At 42.0% G+C, this 19,788-nt stretch overlaps 1 protein-coding gene across 1 annotated transcript in view; it reads left to right on the top strand.

The window, feature by feature from the left end:
• The window catches only part of LOC111646169 (interleukin-1 receptor accessory protein-like 1), a 226,714-nt gene that overhangs the window by 179,484 nt on the left and 27,442 nt on the right, over nucleotides 1-19,788 (top strand). The window lies entirely within an intron of this gene.

A 19,788-nucleotide genomic window follows, 5' to 3' on the forward strand; every position in this document is an offset into this window, starting at 1 on the left:
CTAGGGAAAGGCATTAATGGGTTAGTCATTGCAACAGGTCATTCCTCTATTTCAGGCAACTTTTCAAAATTTCAAAGTTTCTACGACACTGACACACTCACAGTTTAGCTCAGCTCACCCAGACCAAAGATAAAGATGATATGTTATTGCTTTTTAGATCTAGTCGATGTCATGTTCACACTGACTTTTACAAATGGAAGTAATTTTGAACTCTCATGGACACAGTAGGTAACTCAATCATCTGGCTTTTTGTGACTGTAATCCTAAATCATTCGATTATGGACTTACTGGGAAAAATCTAAACAAATTTCATTACAGTTGGTGAGTGAGGTGATGGTAAGTCATGTAGCATTTAACTGCTCCTTATGGGTTTATTTATCTTCTATGGTGCCACACAGAGCTCACAAACAAAGAGATACTCTGAGCATTATTAGTAGTGATTGTAACGTGACAAGACTGGTTGTTTGGTCTGCAGCAGGGTTCAGATGGCAGCTTTCAGACTCTGCCAATTTAGCATTGCACTTCTATAACAAACTCCCAGTTTGGATAAAAGTATAAAAGTTGATGCAGCAGAACCAGAGATAATGTCTTCAAAGCATTTTATTCAAAACGTTTTTCTTCCTTTTTCTCAAACGTGATGTCTACATTACCCACAATTCAAGTCAACAAAAGGCTTTATGCAACGTTTTCTCACATGTTCAGTGTTACTCCCCAACACCCGCACACAGACTTTGATCAACTTTGCTGAGCTTGGTGCAGTGGAGATCATCTGAACCACACACGAGTTGTTAGATATGACAGCACTGAATACAGCCAGGCGTCACGTGCTATAGACATACAAGACACCTGAAATGCTTGAGAGAAAAAGAAAGATGCTGTTTGTTCCAGAGAGTGTGACTGTAATAGGATTTTGTTGTAATTAGTTCTGAGACCTGTATTTGATGAGCTGAGAGGTCTGTAAAACTTAGAGCCAGCTGTTGATGAGTGCTGAATGATTATGTGTTGTTCTGGGAGCCAAAGAGTTATTTTTTATTATTTCTTCTATTTCTCCAATTTGGAGTTCCTGGTTCCCTGCGGTAGTCTCATTACCGGACTAATATGCTCACATTTGGTTGTGACACTGACGAGTTTGGCTGCAGCGTCTTGAGCTACACTCTTTTTGGGATATCATATGAAAAGGACGTTACATTAATCTAATACGGTATATGTTTCAGAGGCAGAATAGAACATAACAATGATATTATTTTTGAGAATTATGTGTAGAATTGATTAAAAGCACCCCAAATTCCTGACCAGCTGACTTTGGTATATAGGAACTAACTCTGTATTTGTACAATCCGAAAGAATCTGTCTTTGTTTAGCTGTAGAGAGTGTTGGCACATTATTGTCAGCAGTTTGAGGGGTGCAGTTGGTTTGATTGGCAGTAAAAAAAATCCCACTAAGTTCATAGGGTTCGAGTCAAGGCAACAAGTGGAAGCTGTTGGCATCATCAGTATCTATTTGTGTAGCGGAAGAGAGAGACCGATCAGTCATGTAAAATATTATCTCAAAATATGAGAGATTTTATCTGCTACAGAGCTGATACATGCATTAGATTTATTCACAAACAGGACCCCAGCAGGAGATCTGATGCATTTAATCATTTTGTCAATTGTGGGGACAGAACCTGAGCCTTATTTTTATATTCATTTATCACTCTAGAGATGTAGAACTGTCTCAATTTCATCTTGTTATAGCTATTAGGTGTGTTTTTATAGATTTCATAGCTTGCAGTTCAGTCTTTCGTAACATGTATTCAGTCTCCCTGCAGGTTCTCTGCAACATCATCACTTATTTCCCACTTCACCAGGGAGCGTTTGGTGTTCCAGATATCTTTTACTTTTGGTCTGTCTGTCAGGACACAGTGAAAATTTCCCAACAAAGTTTCACATGCTGACAGGAAGGGCAAATTGAACTTTGTCTACTCACAGATAGAATATCTGCTGCATGTCCAGGGTAGGAGATAAAGGCTTATTCATGGATTTGGCCTCATTGGAGAAGCTAGAGATCCTGATGCAACCATGCATGTAAGAGAAACTGAAGAGAAACAAACCTGCTTTCAGCCTTGCATGCCTCTGTGGCCAATTTACCATTGAAAATCTTTAATTTCATCTCCAGCATCTCTTCAATGTGTGTATAGTTGACTTAGGCTGTTTGATAATCTCAACAAGGGATCATCATCAGCGAGCTCTATGAATAGGAATATTTCATCAGATAGCAGAATCAATACTCACCACGAGCAGAAGCATTTTCCTGTAATATTCCTATTCTGCAAAATGTATAGATTAAGTTTTGATGTTCACTACCACAATAAAGTTGTTTGGTCTGCAGAGATTGCACAGCCCTGATCCCCCCAGCAGACACACACATACCTGCAATGGAAGGAAAAACATTAGCATCAGGAGCAGGTGGAGTATGAAGATATATGATGTATAAGCCCATTTGCTGGCTGGCTGCTGGTACTTGTGCCCCACTTTTACAGCCTTCTGACTGTTTTATCAGCTCACATCAGTGTGTGTGTGTGTACATAAAAATATATACAGTGTGTGTACATGTGTGTTTATAGACATGTCCGTGTGTATACATTAAAGAGAGCAAAGACTTTCCAAGTGCCTCATGGCCCACCAGGCTGCCCCGGCACAGCTGGGGAGGAGGCCGGAGACATTACTCAGCTATTAAACTGTTATTTGCAGGTGTCACCCTCAGCGGGGGCTGTGTTGATAGAAGGAGGAAATGCCCTCAAGGTTCACAGCTATACACACACGCACATATCCTTCAGACAGGGGTGTTTGAGGTCTTGGTTCATGGTTGTGGCTCCCCGGCTTGATGGGGCGTAACAATGGCCAGTAGGGGAGCAGAAGGGTGAGCCAGATCGGGCCAGGAGGGGGGCAGTGGGACACCACAGGACAAAAGGACTGGCCCAGTGGGGAGGCCACCTGCCACTCCATTTCACCCGTGATGAATCGCCCTGGTTTCTTCTCTCTTTGGCTTGTTTCAGGAACTTAAGGCTTCACTCTGACGGCTGCTAGGAGTGTAAATTGTCCCCACCCACAAACAATATATATGCAGATGCATGCGTTGCATGTTTGTAGTATAGTGTTAGTCATCTTAGAAAGTACAATTCAGCCAATGCTAACAGTTGTATTATATCTTCTGTGGCTGTGGAAGAGTTTTGGTCAGGGTTATCCAGCTCAGGCGAGGGAACAGCAAATATATTACAGAAACCTGCATGAAAAACTTGGCGCATTTCATTTGAAAGACGTTGGTGTTTTTTACGAAGCATGGGCGGTTTAACAAAAGCCGCTCTCAAACTGGATTATGGGAAGTGTAGGATCCAGCAGTTTTGGAATTTGACCAGTTTTAGGAAATAAAAAGTCTTTGATAAAACTGAAAGAACAGTAATAATCCGTTGTACCCCTTTGGTTTATGTGCATTCAGTAGTTATTGCATAAAATAAGTTTGTATTTGAATATATTGTTTTATTCCCTAAATTGGAATTGTAATTTTTAAAGGAGTAACCTTAAACTACCTCCCTCTCTCTCTCTCTCTCTCTCTCTCTCTCTCTCTCTCGCTCACTCGCTCCTTTCAGGGAGTTAGTTGAATGATGTTTATATCAATAATTCAATCAATATCACTAAATCCCTAATATTTGTAGAAGCGGCAGTTTAAACTGTTCAGGTTCCTGGATGACAAACTGTTTTAAGACCCCATTCAGGCAAAAACCTGCGTCAGACCTTCATCAAACCCAGGTGAGCAGGAGGATTGTGATGGGGTGTCACCAGACGCTCGTTGACCTATTCAGATAGACAGCCAACGCAGGTTTGACTCACGCCGCCGTGTTTCTAAGAACATGACTGCAAAAATGACTCATTTTCCATCTAAAGGTCTGTAAACCTTTTAATAATCAACTGTTCCTTTGCCTCTATTTATCAAACATTTATTTGTCTTCTTTTTTAATGAGTTGGACATTAATAGTTTGTGGTATTTACGCCAACAACACTGGTGGGCGAGGCACAACCTAGCTGGTAAGTGACTCATTTGTTTTTGTAGTCCATTATACTCCAGCTGTGCTAGCTGATGTTTTAGGAAGCAGGTTCATTCATTATCTGCTTCATTAGTTCTGTCCCTCAAGATATGGCACCTTTCTGTTATTCTCTTTTTTTTCCTCTGTCAAGATTTTGACCGAAGAATGCCAGAGAGGCAGTTTTCTCTTTCCCTAAGGGGCTTTACCTCAGAATGGGAAAATGCTATCCATAGGGGAAAAGGAATTACTGGATCTGCTTGACTGAGAATGGGGAGAAACCTTAAACCTTTTTCTCTTATATGAATATACAAATGCAAAATCATCATTTTATTACAGGTTTGCTTGTCCGCAGAGAAAAGGTGCAGTGAAGTAAAAGAGGGACATAGTTGTGTATGTTGTGGTGAATCCAGCTTGTCTCCTCTCATACAATCACAGCAGGAAACATCCTCTCAGCAACTGCTGCTTGTTTCACATCCAGTTGGTTATGTCCTCCAATGTGATCACAACAGTTTTTTCTGACTGTCACAAAAAATAAAAACAGTAAATTATATTTTAGTTATTCAAGAATTGCTCATATTTCCAATTACGCCTTGAAGATGGGTTTAGATGGCTGACATGCTGCCTTTGACTGTGTTCACCACCCATTGCTCTTTTAATTGGTTCCTTCTAATTTAAACAACTTGGTTGTTGAATGTTTTGTGTTTTGAGTGCCAAAGATGTGAGGTTGCTCCCTCCAGAGTAGCGGAGAGTCATAATTTACCAGACTTGGGGGAAGATGCACATCAATGTGAAAGCAGTCACACAAACAAACGTCATCTGAGATGTCGGAGGAGTCCTTATGAAGTCGGTCCAGAGCCACTGGACTGAGGCCTGATTGCTGTCGCTGTGGGCCCGATGCTTGGGGCCAATTATGCTTTTGGCACAGCAGTTTGACTCTATCGCAGAGCCACACATGGACACGCACACTGTTGCTCCTGCCTGTTCCAAAAGCAGTAGTTCTGTGTTTACAGTATCCACCTCCATGATGGTCAGGGCTTCATTAAATCAAGATTTATGTAGTAAAGTGAAACCAAATTGATGCAACGCAGTAACGACTCCAATCAGTGCCCCAAAGTTTTATTGAAGATTAAATTAGTACGAATACAAGGTGTTTGCCAGATGTACAGACCATGTCTTTCCACATCATATGATAATACACTGATAACGTGATGGGACACAATGAATCTGTCACGGGATTTCACGTAATAGGACGTGATGAGTACACAGTATATGTGTGACGGGATGGGGTTGGACATATTCCACGTGACGGGACATGGCAGGTTTGTATGTGCCGAGTGAGGGGGTGTGACAGGTCAGGATGGGAAACGACCAGATGGGATGGGATGTGGCACACTCTCTGAATCCATGCGAAGACGAATTTTTATCGTGAATGATTGTGTCTCAAATAACTTACACAACAGTAAACAGACATACTGTTTTGTACACCGCTAACATCCTTTTATTTTGACAGATTTCACACAATATAACCTCATGTCTTAAGAGTTACATATCAAGTCAGCAAAGATTTTGTAGATTTTGAATGTCTGTGAATAGAAAACACAAATACATGATCTTCTAAAACTGTTATAAGTATAGTCTTTACTGTTCACCGTCTTCTATCTGCAGTTACTCATCCTGACTCCAACTCAGGATCAGAAACCAAAGCCGCTGTTGATTGAAACGTGGTGATGCTATAAGCTGCGGCTCCTCTTCCTCCCACCTTCGTTCCCACTTGTCTTGGCACAGCTCCTGAACATTATTCCTGCAGTTCTGTCGAGTCTTTTGGCTTCCTTGCAGTCGTTCCTCACAGCGCAGCTTTCCTTCGTAATAAGAAGCAAATGCAGGGGGTTTTAGCATTTCGTAGGAAATGAAATGTTGTTGTTTATCTCCCGCTCTAATGAGACACAAGGAGGTATGGGATAGCTACTTATCTTCAGCATCGGAAGCAGCAATCAGAGCGAGAATCCTGCACATGTTCTCTGTACCCTCTGTGCATTCGCATCTTTGCACGTAGCTAATCATTCACTGCACTCACTGTTTGATTTACTCTGCTTTGAATGATACAGACTTCATTTCAAGGACTCAGCAAGATACAATACTTAGTAATTAAGCTCCAGCATGCTTCTCTATCTGAAACTATTGACTCTCCTACCAAGTAATGTTTAAGCAAGTCAGCAGGTCCTGAATAATAATTCAGAAACATTCACACCTGCTGCCAATCTGCAGCTTTTTTGACCCCTTTCTGACCATGATGTTCACAATTAACTGTGAGAGTTATTGTTGTCAGTGCTCTTCTCTTCATATTCAGTGTCAGTCACCTCTTCATCCTTTACATACTAAGTAGCAGAGAGCCTGAAGGCCTGGACAGAGACTGCAGAGACAGTGTGTGAGAGGAAGATAGACAATATGTGCTGAGGTGCATGTATAGCATGTGGCCCGGGGTCGCTTTGATGTGTGCATGCATCCCGGGGGATGATATGGGTCGGTACAGATACGGTTTGTCACCACACACACATACAAATACACATGCAAGCAAGTTATGTTGTGTAGCGGCAGGGTGGCCTACAAACAAAGCAGGGAAGCCATCTTTTGACCACATGACGTAAGTACCCTTAAGCAAGACACTTAATCCCAGTAGACGACCTTTGACCTTTCTTCAAGTGAGGACTTGCCCTGTGGGGGCAGTACAGTATCATATTTTATTACATAACAAACCTACAGTGACACATTTTCTTTTCTTTCTGTGTATCTCTGAACTTGAGTCACCACCCAGCTGATGTGGGGGGTGGTGTAAAAAACACAAGCAAGACGTAGCCTGTCATATTAAAGCAGCCAGCAGCAAATTGCACATCTAGGCTAATAAAAGCGACAGGGAAATTGCTGCCAGCAGATTTCCTCCAAATCTCCCCAGTAATTCCCCATGAGCCCTGGCATTACTGCCTCACTACCCAGCCTCAGATTAACCCCCAGCTCCCCCCCACCCCACCTCGGCCTCATAGCCACGCAGCTCAGGGCTTCACCATGCCAGTTTAGCCTCTTGATTTCAATGCTTGTACATTGTCCTTTTAATATCTTCAAAGGTGGCTCCTCTTTTCAAATCCTGTGTACTGGCTAGTAGCATTGTAAGGCCACAGACCAGAGACAGTACTGTTGCATAATGCTTATGTGGGATTTGTTTTCATTATCATCATCATTAGCTCTAAAATTGCATACTTAGGTTTTAAGCATTGGGATCTATTGTATTTTTTCATTTATTTTACTTTGGACAAATTTGTACCTTTGACATGAAACAATAATTTTAATATTTCTTTTCTTTCTAATATTTAGGGTCAGTTATCAAGTATGCCAAACATTTACTGGTTCCAGCTTCACGAATGAGAGGATTTGCTCTTTTTCGTTGCTTTATGTCTTTCTAAATTAAATATTTAGGGATTTAAAGTGTTGGTCGGACAAAACAAGCGATATAAAGACATCTCTCAGAAAGTCATCTCACTCTACTAAATGACTTATCAAAATTGTAATCTACAAATTAATTAATGATGAAGATGATGATTTGTTGCAGCCCTAAATGCAGTCAACCCTTGAAGATGTGACTCAAGAGTTGACTCATAATCCCTGTGTGTCTCGCTTTATTTCTAAAAATCCCCACAGTAAAGCCACCAGAGCAGCTGAACCCACTTAGTTCCCTCCTGTGCTCTGACTCCACCTCATCTCCGCCTCCACTGCCCTGACCTCCGGGTCGATCGACCCTGCTGCGCTTCACCTCTGTAAGCGTTTGACCTGGACTTGGTGTCCAGCTGTGCACTGAGCCAATCGGCATTCACAGCAACATTTCGTCCATCAGTGCCAATTCCGAACAAGCTACCCAGATATCCCAGGTTGCAGTGCAGGAAACGACTCAGCGGGACCCTACCTCTACTCTGCACGTCAGTGTTACAACACAGTGGCTGATATTAGAGATTCTGTATTAGACAGGTTTAGGAAACCTAATCTGTGTTTTATGGATTCTCTTTCTTCTCTCACTCGAGCTGTTTCTCTCTCTATCTCTATCGATTTATTTCTTTACCTCACTCTCTCTCTTGCTCTATACTGTCCGTCTTTTCCTCTCTTTTTGAAAAACATTTTGGCAAAGAGGAAAAGCATCTTTTGAGCCACACTGGGTCTAGTGATGATAATGTCAGTCGCTCAGTCAGCCCACCACTTTGGTTCAGACTAAAACATCCCAAACATTATTGGATGTTTGGGAGAGCAGCCACACATGCGAGCATGGCTGTAGACTCTGTCTTGTTTTTTCTCCTCGTCTCCCCTTTTCCTACGTCTGAAACTGACTTTGCTCTCTCTCAAAGTTTTGATTTATATCATCCCTGAGTTAATTTGTCTAAGTGATGTGAGCGAGGTGTGCCAGTGGCACTAGCAGCAGTGCTATAAAGTATATACCCCAGCAGCCTCAGGCAGACAGAAGGGTCTCGCACTCCTGCAGGGGCCACTTTTCCCCAACTCAAAACAATGCAGTATGTTGTTGAATTTTAAAAAAATGGAAAAAGGGCATTTTGAAAAAAAACTGCTGGAATTAGATGAAAATTACCTGCAATAAACTCGTGTGAAAAGGATAATATGACAAGAGCTTTATAAATATATTAGATAATTTCACAGTCATATTTCATATTCTCTTGATTTATTTGTATGGCTATTTATTTCATCATGGTTCATCATACATATCAGCACAGAGATGACCAAGCTGAAAATAAAATGCCAGCGTGTGCCCAGAAATAAACACATAACGAGAGCATTTACTGCCAAGTTTCCTAAAATAACATCAGTGTTTCATCCCGTCAGGGTTGGCAGTTAACTGTTAGCTTACCAACAACCGAGCATAATGTTATTTTTTGATTAATAAAGTTTCAGAAAAAAGCCTCCCGTGGAAAAAAATAACACAGGGATATAGGTCCATATCATTTCCTGGTGGGAGTATTAAGTTTATATGGAGTAGAGTGTGTATTTAAACAGCTGTAGGTCTTAAAGAGAAACATACATAGAGGTGCATCTGATAGCTATCCTATAGACAAGGCAAGGCTCTCAGGTCATCAGGAAGTGAACTACTGTGGCAACAGTGAAATATCAGCTTGTTTACCTGCAGAGAGAGAAGCTGAGAAAAAGGACGGGCAACAGGCAAGATTGACTGAAAGACTGAAAGCGAAGGGGGGAAAAAAAGACAGTAGGTAGTGTAATTTGATCGGCGTATGCTGGGGACTCATCAGTATGCTGCTCATGTACACCCCCAACCCCCCTGTGCTGCACACACAAACACACACATAAGCACAGAAGTTGCACAAGGATGGCCGTCAGGATAGACAAATAACAGAGTAATGTAATCATGTAAGCGCTCCATCACTCTCATCATCCCACGGATTCAGCTTTCCCAGTTCACACACACACACACACACACACACTTTTGTCATAACACTCATGAAACACTGACCTCAGTCATTCCTGGATCCTCCTGGATGTTGACAGGCTTTTCTCTTGTTTTCAGGGCTGAATATGGAAATTCACTTCTTCTTCACTACCAACCTGAAGGTAGCGTTGAGTCGCTACATTTTAGATTCTTAGGTTTGTTTATTCATTCTTTGGTCGCATATCTTCAAAACAGGCAGCTTATTTATCCATAGACTGAATGTTATTCAGGCAAAGTTAATCAGGAATATATTAGCGGTTAAAAGATATTTACAGTTCACAAACTGATGTATCGAGAAAATACTAGATAAAGCTTCTCCTGAAATGTAAGATATTGTACAAGTGTTTTCACAGACTGGTCCCACTTCTTATCATTTGTAAAGTGACCTTTATGTTATAGCTGCTTAAAGTCTAGCAAATCAAAAAACTCATTCCTCACACATATTTTTCACGTTTCCCTCAGTGCCTCATCTGAACTGATTATATGGGCTTGACCAGAGTATCTGATATGTTTATTATTTCTGATATTATTGGAAATCATGCTTATGCAGTACTTGAGATATTTTGTGGATTATCACTGAGCACCGATCACACTGTGGATTTGGGAGTGCCGCTTAAGTCTGTACAGTAGAGAAGCTACTAGTCTAACAGTGGATGAAGTGAATAAGCCCAAAAGCTCCTAATGTGCCTGCTGGTTTACAGATTATAAAAGATATTTGTCAGTCTGTTTGGTGGTGAAATGCAGTGGCTGCAAACAGTGATAAAGGGTTTTTTTGTGACAAGTTGAGCACATCACTCTGTTAAAAAAGATTTGTTGTTGTTTTTCAGGGATGGTTTTCTTGTCATATTGGACCACATCTGCATCTTTATTATTATTCTGTACTAATTCTGCTTCTAATATCTTATAATACTACTGGTGATCAGTGACTGTGTATAATTTCACCGTGCTGGACCACATGTGTTTCAAAATGTACATATGTGCACAAATTAGTGTTTTTGTGAAATGAAATGTAGATGCATACTGGTTCTAAGTCCCCCACTGTTGCATTCAGGGAACAGTGCATGATTGACAGATCAGCACTTGCACTCTTAAATTTATGCACACACCATGATATCCCCCCTTTAAAATGTTTTCCAGCATAAGGTCATAATTTATCTTGCCTCCAGTTACTTCCTCTTCTCCTTCCCTCCCACCTCTTAATAGCATTGCTTGTAATTTATTGTATTGTTTTTAATTAAATGGATGGCAAGGGGGTTTAAGTGCCCAGCAGTTCTAAGACGTGCCATTTCTTATCTGAATTCTAAATTCAGTGCACACCTACTGTAAAGCGGGACTATAAAGCTGAATAGGTCCCAAACTGCACTGCTGCGTGTTAGAGGGATTGAACAGTTAGACAAATGTCACCTTTAGAAGAGAAGAGCGGGGATAATAAAGCGACGGCTGGGTAGCAGTGAATACAAACTTCACAGACATCAGGACACCACAGATTCACAGCTCCAGCAGTCTGGCTGGTGTATTCTCAGTCTGGCATAGAGGATCAGAGAGGAAACAGCCTTGGATTACAGAGATGGTTGCTCTGATAAAGAAGAACTTTAAATTAAATGTAGTCACAGCAGGCTAAGTGCAGGACTGCTTCCCTCAGTAAAGACCATGCCACGTTTCCGAACATAATTTCTTATGAAACAAGATTACATGAAATTAGGGCCATTTCATGTTATAAAAACTGTAAAAAGAAATTGCTTGTAAAGATGCTTAATTCCACTATCTGTGTTTGTTGCTCACATCCTGTCTCTGTCTTCATCGTCCACTTCCTGCAGCACAACAGAATGGTCAGACCATCAGAGTGCTTAATAAGGAAAATATACTGCAGCAAGGAGTCGTGGGTGGGAACGAGCAAATCAATTTGATTATCCACGGTGCAAGCTGAGATGTATGTCTGAATAATCAGAGGGTGAGCTATGGACTCTGAGGGTTTATTCTGTGTGACTGGCATTAAATGTGATTTCCCTATATATCAGGTCATTGGAGAGTATGCCTCAAAGGTTATTTGTTCTAGATAGCCGTTCACAAGACTCAGATTTTATTCCGATGGCGATCTGACATTCAGCAATCACAGTCTTATGACCTTCCTGACCTTACAACATTAAAGTCCTTTATTTTGCAAATGCACCATTCATCCAGTCTTGTCAGCGCCCCCAAGGAGAATTCTTGTCGCCTCTTTTCGCAGCAGATATTTCCTATCATGCTGACATTTTGTCATCCCCAGACGCTTGTGTCAATGTTATGGTAATTTATCCAGATGGACACATGGAGGGTTTTTAAACATGTTTTCTCATCATGGCATGTTTATCAAATGCACGTTGTTTCTGGATTCAGAGCATGACAGTCGCGCCCAACTGGCCCAAAATCCCAACGTACCCCTTTTGAGCATGTGAACATGAATTTATTACTTCCATATGTTCATGCAAATTGGAAGGACAGCAGCATAGGTAGTACAAATCACTCCAATTATCCTGCCTATGCACCAGAACACCACACACTCGCTCACACAGGCAGAGATCTCATACTGTGTTTTTGGGGTTTTTTTGTGTGTGTGAACATGACGGACAGGGAGAAAGCAGCAGGACGCTGTGTAGATGATGTCTGCTCTCACCAGAGCTTTAACCTTTCCTTCAGCATCCTTCCTGCAGAGTCTCTGTTTCCTCGCGGCCCTTCTGTCACACAGTCCTATTGTTTTTTCCCTGTCCTGATTCAGCACTCATTATAGAAACCTGTTTATGTACAAAGCTCTCCCAAGACATGCTGCAAGGCACGAGACAGAAGGGAGAGAGGTGAGGTGGAAGACAAAGAGGAGGAGATGAATAGGATGAATGCAGACAATGAAACAATGAAAACAGAGATGGATATATGGAGTCGTACCATGCAAAAGTCGATATACTGTTTTTAATATTTGACAATTTTGTTAGCCAGTTAGCGGTTAGCTGATTGTGCGGAAATGATTAGACATGCCATGAGATAACTTTGTCAATCGACAGAAAATGAATCCACAATGCCGATATGATTCTTTAAGTCATTTTACAAACAGACATCAAACACCAAACATACTGTACGCAAACATTTAGCCTGTGATTGGCATTTTCACTGAAGTTTTTCTTTTTTTTTTGTCTCCCCTAACTCTTAGAAAAATAATTTGTCTTTTCTTTTTTCTTTTTAGGTGATAATTGTGTGTGCGTTTGTCACAGCAGCTTTTGCAAACATAAAAAAATGATTATTGCAGCACTAATCAATAAGGAAAATATGAATTTGCAGCTACCTGCTAACGTTTTAAATCTGCATGAAACCATTTACTAGAAACCCTACTGGAGATTCTGAGTTGAAGGGGCAGAATGAAAAAACAGAATTTCTACCTTTCCCTCATGTCTGGAACAGGCGATGTAATTTTAAGAAAATTGTGATGTATCGACATCTCAGTACATGTATTCCCTACCAGTGGAGTGCCACAGTCCCACCATGTAAACCCACTTCTCTACTTTATCCGCCTCCCCCTGGAGAAATGTGATGCAATGATTTCCAAACCCAATAACACTCTCTCCCTCCCTCGCTCCTTCTGCAGCTAGATTTGAGGTGATAAGTTACAGCAGCTTTTCCTCCTGCTTTTTCAAACCTGTTCCACTCATTCACTTCACATCGCTGCCTCGGTTAAGTCGCTGCCCGGACTTCCTTGTTCATTCAGGTCACGTGCGCTGCAGATATCCAACGCGGTGTCTCCTGAAATGCTGGGAAAAGCACCTACAGTCCCAACCACTCTGCTGTGTCCTGTTTTCATTACACAGACTCCCCAGGAGAGGGTATGGATATAGAAGCACACTCTTTCTCTCCTCTCACTATTCTTTCCCTCTCTCTCTGTCTCGTTCTCTCTCTTGCTCACTGAGCACAATAAGCTGTCTTGATCTTAGCTGGTGAGTTTGCTTCACTAGACCATTTAGAGACTAGATTCTTTTCACTGATGGCTTAAGAGATGAAGGCCACTCTGCTGCAATAAGGTACATCCAATCGATGCTTGGTCAATCCCTGAACAGGTGAACATGGAGCAGAAGGCGTGATGGCCAAAATGTTAAATGGATGTAAACTATATGGCTTAAAGTATGGGGACACCTCTTTGAGCTTTGTGGCATTGGTTTTTTGGATTCCTGCTTCAACACAACAGTGGCCCGAGCGCAAAGCCGGATTCTTAATAAAATGGTTTTCCTAGATTGGTGTGAAAGAACTTCACTGGTGTGCAAAGAGCCTTGACCTCACCTCCACTGGTGATGACTTGAAGCCAGACCTTATCCCCCAACACTAGTGCGGAACCTCACTAATGCTCGAATGGGAGCCATTTCCTTCGGACTGGTTCCAGAGTCTAGAAGAAAACCTTCCCAGAATAGTGGCAGCAGATCAATACCCGTAGTTTGGACGTGTAATGGTCACTGTGTCAGATTAAATGGCTTCGTTGTGACTTGGCCTAGAGACAAATTTGATTCTACACGAGGGTGCGGAGACGTACTTCCAGGATCACAAATGTCGAATCGCCATGCAGTCACACAGCATGTCAAAGACATGGTTAAACTGAGTGAGCAATGGCTTGCGGTAGCCTTTCCATCTGGGCCTCCAGATCACAGAATCGGTCTTCCATCGTGACACTCTGCACTGGATAACCAAACAAATCTTTCCAGACACCCCATGTCGGTTGGCCCAGGCCATTTCCAGTATGATATTGTCTAGTCTGATCCCAGCATTACACCAACTTAATATCCAGAATGTCTGCCTCTGCAGCAGCCAATATCTAAGATGAGAGTTTTAGATTTATGTACATGACTCCTTTCACTGGGACTGCTATTGACCTGTTTTAGCATGTGTTGGTGTGAGTAACACAATTCTACCCTGCTGTAATTTGTCACGAATGAGCCAGACTGGGGATAGAAATAGCATTTGATAGATTCGACAGCATCTGAAAGTCAGCCATGCAAGTGCCATGAGTCATAACATTTCATCATTAACAAGCAAATTCGAGTGTACATAACCAAGGCTGGATGGAGGAAGAGACTTTTTGAGCAGACAGGAGTAGACAGGAGTAGACTTGGTTTGCAGTCATGCAGCACAATGGATGAAAGTCAATGAAGAGGCCTATGTTGTCTGGAGGTAGAGAATAATTCAGATCCTCTGGACACTAGTTAAGAATAAATTCACTTAAAGCATCTCTTAAGTAGGCCCCAGCTGAGCATCTAACCACAGGGAGCTTCAGCTAGGAAATGGGACTGTTGGGGGTCTGGGCACGCTTCAAAGGTGACCCAGCAAGGTCTCAAGGAACCTGCTATTTTGTGCAATCAGTCTCTTATTTTTTCTCATTGTGTATCTGTCGATTACGCTCCCCTCTCTACCACATCTTGTACTTTCTCCAGCTCTCCGGCCCCTCCATCAGTAGCTAAACTACATGGTGCCGCTTAGGGATTCTCCAGACGTCTCCTTCGTTCTAGGCTAAGCCCGACAGGAGTTCCTCCTCTGCCTGCATAGCCCTGCACCAAAGCCCAGTGAGCGTTCAGTTCCTGTTGGTATCCAATCCCTGCCTTCTCACTGTGAGGGAAGCATTTTCCTTTTTTTTTTTAATTCTCAGCTAACAGCAGCATCAGCATTTCAGAGTCAGAATCAGGTTGGGGAAGAAGACAGGGCTTTCAAATAAAGTTTTTACTTTACTTAACTCTTTGTGCTGTAACATTGTAAGTGGCAGGTTTTTCGTGTCTGAGGATGTTTTTGGATCAGCAACAAGATGGGAGAACATAACAACAATCAATGAAGCCACAATGGGCACAGCACATAAACACTTAACAATGCCTCACAAAACCATTAGCAAAAATACCATCTGCTTCAAAGCTGACGTGTCAATTTCTATCATCATCTGATGCTTTTCTAATTGTGGTATTACCTTTTTTCCTCCTTTCACCGTGGCACTTACCCTTTAAGTGTTTCATTAATGTCTAATGAGCTTTTCATTTGGAGAATTCAACTGTGACTTCTCCATGCGAGATTATAAGCAACATGAGGTTTAACATTGATAATGATTCTTTCACCGGATTGGGCAGCAATAATAGGCCCTGCTTTTGTGCTAAAGAACATTGTATTATGAGAGCATCAATGCAAAGAGTGGGTGTTGATCTTTGCAAATGTCATGCTCTGTTCCACAAGGCTCAAATTGGACTTGTTATTCACCCAACCCCCAGCCTGTTTGTTTCCCACTGCATTGTAATATTCAACAGTACTACCGTATGTAATTTCCAGGCACAGCTTGTCCTCGGCAAAAGTAACACAGAGCAGAGAAAATTGTAATTTCACAACACATCATTGAGCATTTCCTATTATGATTACCACGTGTTAACATGCTTATACAATTCAGAAAAACAGTTTAAACATTGTGTTTTGTCTCTTGATATCAACTTTACCTGCATTAATTAAGGGGAATGGCGGTAACAGTTTGCCTGCTTAGTGATAATGAGGTGCAGTGCCAAGTATGAATAAGAGGAGATTGACCGTACGCAAGGGGGACGTAGCTAGATGAATACTGAGCACAGCACAGTCAATGGCAGCCTTAAAATGCATGATTGGAGAGGCATGGGCTATAATAAACGAAACAAAGTGAACGCTGAACAGAGAGACAATTAAACCGCCACATCTGGCAATGCAATGTGAATGGGTACCCAGCAACTGCAATTACAGGGCTCGATCACTGGTGTAACCCTTCACTGTCTGGATGTTGTACTGGAGCAAATTATAAAGACGATGCTCACTCCCTCTGCAAAATATTTTCAGGAACTGATTCGTGCCTCCCAGATGCCCAGCTGAATCTGGGAAATCCCTTTTAACCATCAACAATCATGCTATCTACTGATTCAATTCCTGGGCTATTTCTCAGTCCAGATCAGTCCCTCGCTATCCTGCTGATCACAAGCCACAGTGCAATCTTCAAGTCCTTTCATGTAGAGCCCAGGCTTTCGCATTAAAGGAAGGACTAATTATAGAGTAGAGCGAATATCATCTCGTCTGGACGAAAGGGACAAAAGTGACACAAGTGTCATTCTGACATTTTGTGAAGAGGTTTTAGTTTTAGAAGACGTTTTTTGCTTGAAAAGCACTGGCTGTTTATGTTGTCCAAAGCAAAAAGGCTAAAGCTTTTTATACTGAAATATACTTTTGATATTCTACTTTGCATCCTCTACTGGAGGGATGAACACTATTCTTCCTGAAGATATTCTCTCGCTCTGGTGTTGGTATCGTTCATGATGTCGGTGGAAAGTGCAACACGTTGCTTCAAAATGTTCCATAGGTGTTCAACTGGGTTGAGATCTAGTGACTTTTAAACCCATAGCATATAAATCACATCATCTCATACTTAGCAATCATTGAGTGATCCCTTGTGCCCTGTAAAGAGGCATCTGTGTTTATAATGCTACTTCACTCGTTATTCAGATTTTTACCCAATTAGTCACTTATCTCTATTTAAATCTAAATATATTTGAACATAAATAAGGCTGGAGATTGAAGGCAGTACCACATGTGTTTTAACAACAAATCAAGCATAAATAACATTACTGCTGACCATTTGTTAAACCAGGTTTTTTGTGGTTGACAAAAAAAATCTCTCCACAAGGTTGATGGAGTAGCCGTTGTGGAGCTTTTGGTCATATCACACTGTCTTCCTCAACAGATGGGGTTTGCCCAGTTATCATCGAACTGTAAATGTTTAGATTTCCATTTTTTCGAGCACTTGACAGACTTCTTTTGATATGATTGAAAGCTCCAGAACAGCTACTAAATGGACCTTGTGGTGAGATTGCTTTTTGTCAACTGCTGTTTCCGAGTTCAAGACTAAACTTTTACTCATTAATGTTTTTAGATTTTGAAATGTATTTCTCCTACACAATCTTCCAGGCAGCCATTAGCCTCCATTAACATTAATATGGAATGAAAGACACTTTCAGAGAACTCAAACTTGCTTGCAGATTACCAGTATTTTGTAAAGTGTGCTGTTCTTAGCAGCATTATTTGTCTTTAATTGCCAGCTCCTAAATTGCTTCCCATCTCACCCAAAACATTAAACAGAAAGTTATATGTGTCCTCATTGTTGTGAAGATTGCAAATGCCCTTTCCAAAAAAATCCTCTGAAACGCTTAGTTTCTTCACTCTCTGAAGTATTATTCCCACTAGCTCCAGGGCTTAATTTATTCAAGGCTGTTAATAGCGAAAAAAAAAAAAAAAGAGAGAAAGGTTTTCCTACTGAAGAGCTGGATTGTTTCTGATCTGAATGGAAAATGCTGCTAGATTAACTTGACATGGATGGTGCACGCAGTTCATGCAGATATACTGATCTGTAATCTATGTAATCTTCTTTGCACAACGGCGATACGATGCTCCATTCACTCTGTGTGGGGGTCTTTCAATTCTCCATGAAGAACGGTTTGTTCTTTCCCTCGTGTGGTTCCTCTGTCTAACTCTCCTTACTCACATCCCCGCAGACATACACATATGCCCCCTTTCTCCCCTGCCATAACTCTGTCAGTTGCACACAGATGCAGAAATGCATGCATGCCTGCTTTCTCTGTCTGAATCCGTCTCTTCCCCTGTTCCTGCCTCCTCTGTGGTGTTTCATGGGTTCAAAGCTTCCACTCTGTCTGCTTAGCCACGGGAATCTTTGCTGACGTCTCCGTCCTGCAACCACAGTGACAGAGAGAGATGCTCTAGAGGCGAGGGGAGATAAGAGAGAGAGGAAACAATCGCATTAAGTCTCACTTTACCCCCCTGACCAAGACCAGAGATTGGGATTTGAATGTTAGAATCTTTGTGCTTAAATCCCTGCACGGCTGTTTGTGCTTTTCCCAAACTGAGCACGCAACCTCTGCCCGTGCAGTCTTAGCTGCTCACAGTAAAGCCGGCACAAATTAACACGCCGTTGTTAAGGGAATAACACGCAGCCATATGCACAAAAAGCCCCTTGGAATAAGTCTTGGAGAGTGACACCGCGGCTGTTGCCAGCACAGCAGTAGAGCTGTCAGTGCTACAACGCAACATGCTGTTCAGATCCATGGGTGAAGCCTCTTGACATCAAAGGTGGCACACCAAAGAATCTGTGTTTCCTTTTACTGTTGTCCGCACCTGTCAAAATGGTGCGTTTTGTTTTTTGGGGATTTTTTTTTCTTCTTGTTGTTTTATGTGCTCCTCCTGCACACCAGCCCTCCTGCTTTGTAGCACCACAGAGACCCCTGGTGGAATCGGGGAGCATAGCAATATGTGTATTTGTATTTGTGTGAATATGCGTATGTGGGGTCGAGGACAGATCTCAGCATCCCCAAAACACATTATCTCTGTCTCTTTTGCTTTAACACTCTCTCTCACACAATACACACACAGACACACGCACACTCAAAGTCACATACACACACACACACACACAGCCCTTATCTCTCAGCTGTGGACAATACTTTTGTTGGGCCGTGAGACAAAATGCAAAACTGTCCTCCAACTTGGGGCCTTTTTTGAATCTCCAATCCAGATTTTCTCTATTAATGCTTTAGCTATCATCTGAGCTCGCTGCACTGCACTAGAGGGCCAAATTAGAGCAGGCCTTGGTAAAATAAAATCCCTATTATCTTTGAACTAGCAAGTACCCAATTATACGCCACAGTTATCTCCCATCTCACAGACTTCTGAGTCCTCGCCACCGGGCCAATGAGCAAGGAGTGCTAATGAAGAGATGCTGAATTACCTTTTTGCCTTCCTGGACACACAACTGGTGGAGCCTCCTTGATCATCGGTGTCTTTTTATGGATCAGAGTCATTCCCCAGCTTTGATGATGTGCTTCTTTTTTCCCCACCGTTGAGCCTGTCGCAGCACAGGCCACACACTCATGGGTTTACCACCGGCTGCAGCATGTGTGCGATAAGTGTGAAAGAAGAATGAGAGGTCTCTAATCCGAGGCAGTGAGAGAAAACGAGTTTAAAAAGGGTTTATCTGTTTCCAGTCACATAGGATGTGCGTTCAAAAAGAGCTGAGCAGACAGACAAAACTCCTGCTGATCTGAAAGCAGGGGGTTTGTCTGCTCATATAGGCTATATATTTTCTGTGCACTTTCTTACCCCTGATCATCCCACGCAACTAGCGTGTAAACAAAGTGGAGCTGTAATCGAGCTGAAGAACCTGATT

The sequence above is a fragment of the Seriola lalandi genome, unplaced genomic scaffold (genome assembly GCF_002814215.2).
Source record: "Seriola lalandi dorsalis isolate HSWRI2012SDOR001 ecotype SW California unplaced genomic scaffold, Sedor1 jcf7180002054966, whole genome shotgun sequence".
Taxonomy (NCBI): domain Eukaryota; kingdom Metazoa; phylum Chordata; class Actinopteri; order Carangiformes; family Carangidae; genus Seriola; species Seriola lalandi.